General features: G+C 32.6%; 1 protein-coding gene across 2 annotated transcripts in view; it reads right to left on the bottom strand.

Moving 5' to 3' along the window:
- LOC145247335 (uncharacterized) overlaps positions 1 to 10,610 on the bottom strand; it is a 1,131,631-nt gene that overhangs the window by 382,977 nt on the left and 738,044 nt on the right. The window contains exon 4 of one of the 2 annotated variants that reach the window (XM_080108996.1): positions 6,514 to 6,564. The exons of the other annotated variant lie outside the window; for it this stretch is intronic. The gene's annotated coding sequence lies outside the window, so the exon portion shown is untranslated. The remainder of the gene's footprint in view (positions 1 to 6,513; positions 6,565 to 10,610) is intronic. 2 annotated transcript variants of the gene reach the window in all.

The raw sequence follows: 10,610 nt of genomic DNA, 5'->3' as shown, positions 1-10,610 counted from the left end.
TACATACATACATACATTTATATATAGGTAGCTCAAATCCTCGACCCACACCGATTAAAAGGCTTGCCCTATATCAGAATACTTTTTATGTCAAATTTTAAGTGTTTAAACCAGAAATTGTCTGAGTCATTTGGTAGAGACTGCAGAGGTCAATTTTTTTTAACTTTTACCCCTATTATGACCCCTTAACAGTTACTGTTATGGGTTCAAATGAAGTTATTAAGTTAGATCCATTGTCAAGGAAACTATATCTAAAATTTACATTGTTTATACCCGAAATTGACGGAGGAATTTGGTAGAGTTCTCAAATATCAAATCGGTGAACTTTGACGCCGTAACAGCCAAATTTCTGGCCGAAAACGGATTAGAAAGATTTTCACAAATCTTACTTCTCTGTATATCAAATTTCGAGTCTGTAGACTGAAGATTGACAGAGTTATATGTATATATATATATATATATATATGTATATATACACATACATACGTATATATGTGTATATATATGTATATATATGTATATATATATGTATATATATATGTATATATACACATACATACGTATATATGTGTATATATATGTATATATATGTGTAAATATACACAGACACACATACACAGAGACATGTTCACTTATATATATATATATATATATATATATATATAATTTAAAGGGGTTAGAGCAATTTTCTATAGAGTAGAGTGTATTTTAATGGTATAGTAAAAATACTAATTAATTAAAATACAGGAAAAGAATAATGCTCATTGTATAGCCGATGTATCAAAGCTCAATAGGCAAATATCCTAGAGCTACTTTTATATTTGGTAAGGTGATTGATAATTTTAATTATAAATTATCAATCACCTTAACAAATATATATATATATATATATATATATATATATATATATATATATATATATGAACAAATGATTAATAAAACATGTTAAAAGACATCTTGAAAAAGAGTTAAAAACATATTTAATTTTAAAAAACGAAGCACAAGATAAGTGGATAGTCTTTAATCCGCGGTGTTTCGAAGAAATACTCTCCTTCTCATCAGAGGGCAGGAATTAGCAAAATGCGGGATCGGATTTTGCATATAAAAGTATTTAATGAAACTACAAGTAAGTCACAGATCTTACTTGGTTAAAAAAAAATGGCGTGTTAAGAGGAATAGGAGGTAAAAGAAAAATGATAAAAAGATTTCACATGAATGGATAGTCCGGTGAAGGGTAAAAAATGCAAGAATGGTAAAATCCAAAACGGTCGAATTTAAAATTTCCAAACCAATGGGTAAATTCCAAATGGTCCAAAATGATCCAAAAGGCAGAGTTCCTTGGAAAATATTATAAGCTCTATCTCCTTTTCGGTTTTATTGAGTTTTTACATCTGGTTGAGATTACTTTACTTGTAAATATTAACTCTTTAATATTTATAATATATTTTAAGTTTACCATTTTGATTACCTTGGTAAACTTATTGTAATTTTTATTATATATATATATATATATATATATATATATATATATATATATATATGAGCAAACAGTTAATAAAATATGTTACAAACACTTCGAAATTAGTTAATAACATTTATAATCTGAAAAGAAAACACTAGATAAGTGGATAGTCCTTAATCCGCGGAGTTTCGAAGAAATACCCTCCTTCTTATCAGAGGGTAGGAATTAGCAAAATGCGGGATCGGATTTTGCATGCAGAAGTATTTGATGAAACAACAAGTAAGTCAAAGATCTTACTTGAAAACGAAATAAGTTAAGCAGAGGGAATATGGCAAAGAAGAAGGTGATTACACATGAATGGATAGTCTGGTGGAAGATAAAAAATCCAGTAATATATATATATATATATATATATATATATATATATATATATATATATATATATATAAATATATATTCCTAAGCCGATAATTATCATTGATCTTATATCAATATCCAGGCAAAGGTCTACCCCGGGGATTCTTTCCGTTGGTCAAGTTAATTATTTCGAATACAAATGTGTCTACGGATGGACGTTATTTTTTAATGTTGATCGCAACATGATGGACTTGATAACAGAAAAAGACTGAAAAGTTTCGTTTGATAAAATAATGCAAAGCATCTATCAATGACAGAAACAACGACGGGCGCACAAAATGCCAGTACAAATAGAACAGATATTTTACGGAATTATTTACTATCCATAGTGTGTACAACCTAAAGTAATTAAGGTACTTCTTCATTTTCCACAGAATTATAATAGTAAGCAGGAAAAACATGGAAACACCATAAATCAAATTACAAAAATGTATCTAGCCCATCCCTAGAACATACTCTTAACCCTAACCCTTACCCTAACCCTAATCTGTGCGATTAAATTTATTTTTTATTTTTTCCAATTTATAAAATAAAAGTAGCCTTCATAGATTCGTGTTATCTTAAAGCAGACAGTGTGTTCGTTAAAAATTGAGAAACCCGACCGACCTTTTCTGGTTATTTCCGTCAGCGGTCGAACAAGTCCGAGAATTTTCGTTGAAATTGCCTTTCAGTAAATGCAGAAGAGTTTACCGCTTAAAGTAAAAACTTCTAAAATGGTTCCTGTCATCTACAGTATTTTTTTTTTATCTTAGTCTATCTGTCTGTTTGCTCTGTCTTTTCTCGGAAACTACTAAACCGACATGGATAAAAAATTGTAGTGACCTTTATTATGATTAGGTGCAGTGAATTTAGTATTACGGTATCCGCTCGATGCAAAGTTAGGGATTAATAACTTAATATTAGTATTTAATGAACAATGAGTACACATTGAACCTCATCACAACCATCGATTTGACATAAAACTCTCATTCGATGTCAACGGCCTATAACATTCGCTAATTTTAGATTTTTCATTTATACATGTCAGAAATCAGACATTTTAGAGCGCGGCAAAATGTATCTTGGAACCCACTTCAACTGTCGACGCCGAGCGGTCTGGCATTTTCTCGCGCTTTCAATCTCAATTCCAACACAAAGCAAACAACGATTTAAACTCCAATGCAAATGTAAACAGACGCATCAACATCGATTACGACGAAGGGATCAACAAAAAAGAGTTCAAACTTACACAAACAGACAGTGTAGAACCGTTTGTACACATGACTACGTTAAAACTCATAAAAGCTGTACCTGAGACAATTTTGGCTTAATTATCAGACGCCAATATTTTCGGTTGAGTGAGTGTGATTTAGAAGATGCTGGCATTAGTTGTGATCCGATTTCATGCTATCAAACATTTATGGCAATGCCGGATGCATCATAGTCATTGATCTTTGAGTAATAATCTTTTCCTTCCGTTTGTGCAGATTCTTCCGCCAGCTACTCCTTTCTTTGGCTTGTTCTTCCCAACTCTCGACGTTGATGTTCATAGCCTTCAGATGCCGCTTTGTTACATCTTTGTGGCGAAGCCCCAGTCTCCACAAAGTGAAGAAAGAAATAGACCAAAAGATTGGAGAAGCCTTAGAGCTGAGACGCTATCGAAGACACAACCGCGGCACCCACATAAGCGATGCAATTCACACAGAACGAGGACTACGCCAACAACGAGGGATAAAGCACCGAGGCCCCGACTAGTCATCGTCGAGGTTGACGACCTGCATCATGATGATGAATTTCTTTTACTTGCGGAGAATACGAGATTTTGCGATAAAAAAATATAAACTGAATTTCAATACAATTTAGAGGAGTTTTCAGTCCAGATTCAACTTGTGATCTACAAAAGACCCAACAAAAATTGAACCCCAATTAAAAGAAATGGCGCACCTTTTCCCCGTGCTTTTCCTTCGTGTAATAGTCTGTCAAGTGTAGGGGTGATATCTATTATATTCTGGTTTGAATCCACTTTGACAAACATATGTACATTGAAATATTGTGAGAGTTTGTATAAGATGGGCGGATGTAAATTGTGTATATATTGATGAGTTTCTATTATCGGATAGTGATGACACCTTATATAGTGTGCATATATGTGTGTTACCTTCTATGAAAAGTTTGTTGTGTGTCTGTACAGTTCATGACGGGATGTTAATATACATAACAACCTTTACAACACAACGGTCGAATAACATTTCATTGGGGTTTTAACAGCTGGTCAATTGGAAAACACATCTGGTTCATCTTTGGTTTTGTCTTGACGGAAAAATTCTCCCCAAGAACGACAGAACTGAGGGTATCATTTTCGACAACTTTTATTCCAAAATGTTTTTCCCTGCATGCTGATCTAAATCCTATTACATTGTCACTATCGCCATTTCTGACCCTTTGCCCGGATCCCTCACAATATATCGACCATCCCTCTTTCTCTTCCGACTCCGACTAACTGCTTTCTTATACTTCTATGTACTTCAAAAAGACCACAGTCAATGACGTCATTAGTATAAGTAACTGAGATAATCACCTGGTGATTTTACATGTCATTATTTCTAAGTTGTCAACTAAATTGTTATGATAACATTTTTAAGTTAACATACCTAAATTAATGTAAATAATAACTTATTCGAACTATTTTGATTATGCTAAAACATATTTTAGTCGCCAAAACCTTTAGGCTTGAATAATCATAAAATCATAAAATGGACACCTTTAGGCGAACGGTCAGCATTTATTAATTGCAATTACTTTGCAACCACACTTGCAAATTTATACTTCAACGGGGAAATAAAGCGACACCTAAAATCTATTTCTAGTTGAGAGAAATTGACGTGAAAGACAACTTTCACTAAACTTTATTCTCATAGCATTGTCTTATAAATAAACTGAAAATTTCTTCGCGGCCCTGGATATGACCTTAAACGATGTCCAGTGGTAAGGCCCCAGCTTGCGGGCTTTGGGGAATGTGGAGCCACCCTGTAATTGCCATTGCTCCCAGGTTCACTCTGCCCCGGAGTTGTAGCACCTGTTAGGGTCCCAACTATGGGTTAAATAGAAACCGACTTGAAAAAAACAAACAAACAAAAAAACTAATATATTCTATTAAAAAACTTTTCTTCAAAATCTTTGGATTCGGCATTAAATAACCTGAAAAGGGTTGATATGCCGTAAAACAAAATCAACCAACCAAAATTTCTTCGCAATTTTTCTCATTCCGTTACGTTTCGCAATTGAACTGCATCAAAAAGTACAATTATACATATATCTATACATATATATATATATATATATATATATATATATATATATATGATGAGAAAGAAATGAACCACCATCGAATGTTAAAAGAATATAATACATAAGTCGATTAAAAAATCACCAAGTGTATTACAACCCAAGAAAAAAGTGAACAACGTTCGGAATGTAATAAAATAAAGAATCAATTATAAGAAAAAAAAATCACGAAATGAAAAGAGGAACGAAACCCAAAGCGCTTTTCGTACAGTCGGTCTTTTTCAAGAATATACGTCTGTAAAGAGGAATAGATTTTTTTTAATCGACTTATGTATTATATTTTTTAACATCCGATTATGGTTCATTTCTTTCTCATTATTTAAAAATTTTGCTATTCGAATAACTATGGATAATATTTGTCTGATTAAATGTTTGATTAAACAGAAGAAACTGTTTTTGTTTACTTATTTTTTATACAATCTTTAAAATCTGTGAGCCAAATATTTAATTCTGTGTACGGGTGTTCATAAAAACCTCATTAAATATAAAATCTAGGTCTGAGCAGACATATACCTGAGCTCGACAACAACAGACTGTTAGACTGACATGCAAGAACATGTCTCGGTACAGACAGCATCCGCTGAAGCTGCACAACAACACCGTATTCCTCAGAATGTGCATTGAAAAGACTAAAAAGGAAATTCCAGGTTTTCCCAGCATCAGAAGCAGGATGGTAGCAAAGATGAAGACTTAATAGAAAGAGGAGTCATCAAAAGACGATTGACACCGGAAAACGTTACTGACTTCGAGAATATGATTGGTGATGTCTGTTGCAAATGATATATGGTGTGCGGGAAAACGTGTTGAACACAAGCTTACTTTCTATACACATATGCAAATTGCGGAAATTGATAGAAATGGAAGTAAAGTCACCTGAATCAAAAATCTACTGAGCAGATACTACACTTTGATCTTTGCCCGAAGATCAAGAAAGGAAGTTGTGCGAGCCGTTGGTTGGAAAGACTACGCGCATGAATGTGTTATCCTTTAAATGTTCAAATTAGATATAATAAAGTTACATTTAATGTTCTACATCTATATACCCCGTGCCAATGTTCAATAAATTGGGAGGAAGATCATGTAGGATGTACCTTCTCTGTTTTCAACAGTTTTTTTTTTAATTAGAATAGAAAAAAAACTTGTGTTTTATGTGTTGTCACTTTAGTGTGCAAAAATTTCAGAAAAAAAGAAAACAGGAAACATGTACAAGTAGCTTAGAGGTCATGATTTGAAATTTCGTTCATGTAAGTCAAACAAGGACAAAGTTATGTTTGTTCGATTTCCTTAAAAAAGAAAGAGGTATTACTCACCTAAAGTATATCCCGACACTTGTTTAAAACGCCTTGAAAACATTCAAAATACTGTGAAACAAAAGAAAGATAAAAAATATTATACTTTAAACTTATGCATATATAACACGATTACATAGTTAAAACGTATTATGACATAGTTGCTTTTAGTTACATAGGCATGAAGAGAGTATTTCAAACAAGGCAAGTGAAATTGTTTGAGTGTGTCTGTGTGTACATTTTTCTACCAAACTACTCTGTAAGTTTTCAGTCTACAGCCTCGAGATTTGATATAAGATGTATTGAGATTTGGGAACATCTTTTTAATCGGTTTTCGGCTAGAAATTTGGCTGTCAAGGGATAAACGTTCAACGACTTGACCTTCGCAAACTTTACCAAAGTCCTTTTGAAATTTTAGATGCACGTTACTTAGATAGTGATCCAACTTTTTCATTTGATTCGTGCACAAAATAATAAATGTGGAGGCGTCAAAATTGGGGTCAAAGTTTAGAAAAATTTTACTCCTTTGGTCTCTACAAAATGACTCAGCAAATTTTTGGTCTAAATATTTGAAATTTTACATAAAGGGTATTTAGACATATGGAAAGTGTTTAATCGTTTTTTGGCCTATAGTTCAAAAGATTTGATCTTCGTTTTCTCTAGCAAACTATTCACCCAATTTTGTGGTCTAAACATTTGACATCTTACATAAAGAGTTTTTAAACCAGTTTTTTGGCGAATGTTTTGTTGCCAAAAAGGTGAAAGTTAAAAGGGTTCACCATTGCAGACTCTACCAAACTCCTCCGCCAATTTTGGGTTTAAACACTTTGAATTTTCGATGTAGGTTTCCTGGATGTGAGTCAAACATTTTAATATATAAATGTTGTATATATATATATATATATATATATATATATATATATATATATATATATATGTATATATATATATGTATATATATATATGCATGCACATAAAGTTATGTATAGTACATAAGGCCCGAGCAAAGCCGGTATTAACTGCTAGCATATATATATATATATATATATATATATATATATATATATATATATATATATATACAGTGATGATCATATTTATTGGCACGGTAAAATAAAAGTTAAATTTTGTCTAATAAATTCTAAAAAAGGGATTAAATTAAAGAAAATAACAAAGTATATTATGTATTTTTAACTGGCCTTTCCGATGCAGCAATCGGATTTTAGAAAAAATAAATAACAAAGGAACAACAAACATAATTGCAAAAAACCCTTGTTCAAAATTATTGGCACGATTTATTTAATAATCAATTGTATAGCCTTTGGCCTTGATTACCTTCCTCAGTCGCTTTTCATAGTTTACAACCAAGTTGTTGCACTCTTCAGTAGTAATTTTAGCCCACTCTTCCTGACAATAATCCTCCAATTGAATAAGATTCTTAGGCTTCCTTTGCATTACCCTCAATTTTAATGTTCTCCATACATTTTCAATTGGATTAAGGTCTGGGCTTTGTGATGGCCACTCCAAAGCATTAATATGATTGTCCAGAAGCCATTTCTTAGTCAGTTTAGCCGAATGCTTTGGGTCATTATCTTGCATGAACCACCAACGACGACCAAGTGAGAGCACTTTAGCAGAGTCTTTCAGGTTTTCATCCAATATTTTAACATAATCTTCCTTTTTTATGCTACCTGTGACCTTAACAAGTCGCCCTGGTCCAGAGGCAGCAAAGGATCCCCAAAACATCAAACTGCCTCCACCGTGCTTCACTGTGGGTATGGTGTTCTTAGGCAGGAAAGCTTCGCCAGATTTTCTGTAAATATAAGACACTTTATTATGGCCAAATAACTCTATTTTCGTTTCGTCAGTCCATAGAACACGTTTCCAGAATGCAACATCTTTATCAATATGACGTTTTGCAAAGGCTAGCCTTGCTTTCAGGTGCATAGGCTTCAATAAGGGAGTCTTTCTCGGACGACATGCTTTTAAACCAGCTCTCTTCAAAACTCTACCAACTGTATGTCGAGATACATTCACTCCAGAGGTGCTCTGTTCATCAACAATCTCCCCAACAGAGATCCTTGGGTTTTGTTTTACTTGTCGAACAATTTTCCGTTCATCTCTTGGGGAAAGAATCCTTTTTCTCCCTCTACCCTCTAAACTCATAACGTGGCCTTGCGATTTGAACTTGTTTATTATAGCTCTAACAGTGGATTTGGGAAGGTTTAGCTTCTTTGAAATCTTATCATAGCCCTCCCCATTGGTATGGCATGCTACAACAAGCTTCCTGACGTCTTCGCTGTGTTCCTTAGTTTTAACCATGGCGATTGAAGATTATAATTTAGTCACTTATAATAGTTAAAATAAATCGCTATCTAAAAATTATCTGAAAAAAATTATTCACTGAATTAGCGTTAAACAAGCATAATATGGCTATAAAAAAGTTCAGAAAGCACGTAAACCGGAAATTGATTGATATTATACTGATACTAAAAGAAAAGCAAAGCCGTGCCAATAATTTTGAACAAGGGTTTTTTGCAATTATGTTTGTTGTTCCTTTGTTATTTATTTTTTCTAAAATCCGATTGCTGCATCGGAAAGGCCAGTTAAAAATACATAATATACTTTGTTATTTTCTTTAATTTAATCCCTTTTTTTAGAATTTATTAGACAAAATTTAACTTTTATTTTACCGTGCCAATAAATATGATCATCACTGTATATATATATATATATATATATATATATATATATATATATATATATATATATATATATATATATATATATATATATTTATATATAGGGTGTCCACAAAGTCTGGCTGCATAATTTAAAGGTGCCCATAAAGTCTGGCTACATAATGAAAAGGGTGCCAACAAAATCTGGATACATATATATATATATATATATATATATATATATATATATATATGTGTGTGTGTGTGTGTGTGTGTGTGTGTGTGTGTGTGTGTGTGTGTAAGGAGCCTTCAATAATTGTTCAACATTTTTTGTACAGGGATTTAACATTGTCGTAGGCTCTTAAAAATTCAGTATGTAAGTGCTGTATATCTTACGAGATGACTGACCAATTCTTATAATTTCAGGTCAAATGAAAAGTTAAATTGGAATTGGTATACACCCTCATAAAGTCTGATTGTCATGGCTGATAAAATGCAATCAAGACGTTAGGACCCCTTAGAAGGACAACATATAATAATATTCTGGTTTAACCTAGGGAAATTCCAGATAGATGTATGAACTGTTTCAGACTGCTGTAGGACTATCTTGCATTAACTGAGCATAAGTTTTTAAATGCTATAAGTGATTCAACGAAGCCAGGGAGTCTTGGAGATATGATTAAAGATGTTGGCGGAATTAGGAAGTTAGAACACTAGATTTGATTTCCCAAATAAAGAACTTAAGAAATAAGGACCATGATACGTATATAGAAACAATAAGTGCACAGTTTGGTGTCAGTGTGCGAACTGATCACACAATTATTCGCGGGGAACTGAAGATGTGGAATATTTGCGCATACACATCAATCAATAACACTATCCTTGTCACAAACTATTTGACCAAGATGGGCATCAAGACATATCCTAGCCCTAGTCAATACCTTGTTTCCTATAACTTTTATATTATTTTCTAAGCTCAAGTAAAACCTTAGAGGCTGTCCTTATGAGACAATTTGAGGAGATGAAAGAATTTGTGACGAGGGTAATTCATACGCTCACAGAACAGGACTTTCACGGGACCTTGCAGAAGTTGTCGGAAAGGTACAAAGGAACTAGAGTTTAAAGTATGTATTATCAATAAAAGTGTCCATACAAAAAAAAGTCAGAAAACCTATTGAAAGCACCGTATATATATATATATATATATATATATATATATATATATATATATACATATATATATGTGTGTGTGTGTGCGTGTGTGTATGTATATAAATATATTTAAAAACATTATATAGTTGACTATAAACAAACGTTGAAGAGTGTTATTCATCGGTTTTACATATACGATAATTAAAATATAGTATTACTGATATATAGGTGTGTTTGTATTATATTCATTATATAGTGTTATATATTTACATAAAGTTTGACATA

Source organism: Euprymna scolopes, chromosome 25 (genome assembly GCF_053919585.1).
Source record: "Euprymna scolopes isolate OS-2025 chromosome 25, ASM5391958v1, whole genome shotgun sequence".
Lineage (NCBI taxonomy): Eukaryota > Metazoa > Mollusca > Cephalopoda > Sepiida > Sepiolidae > Euprymna > Euprymna scolopes.
Note: the sequence above shows the minus strand (reverse complement) of the source record. Positions and strands in the feature narration are given on the sequence as shown.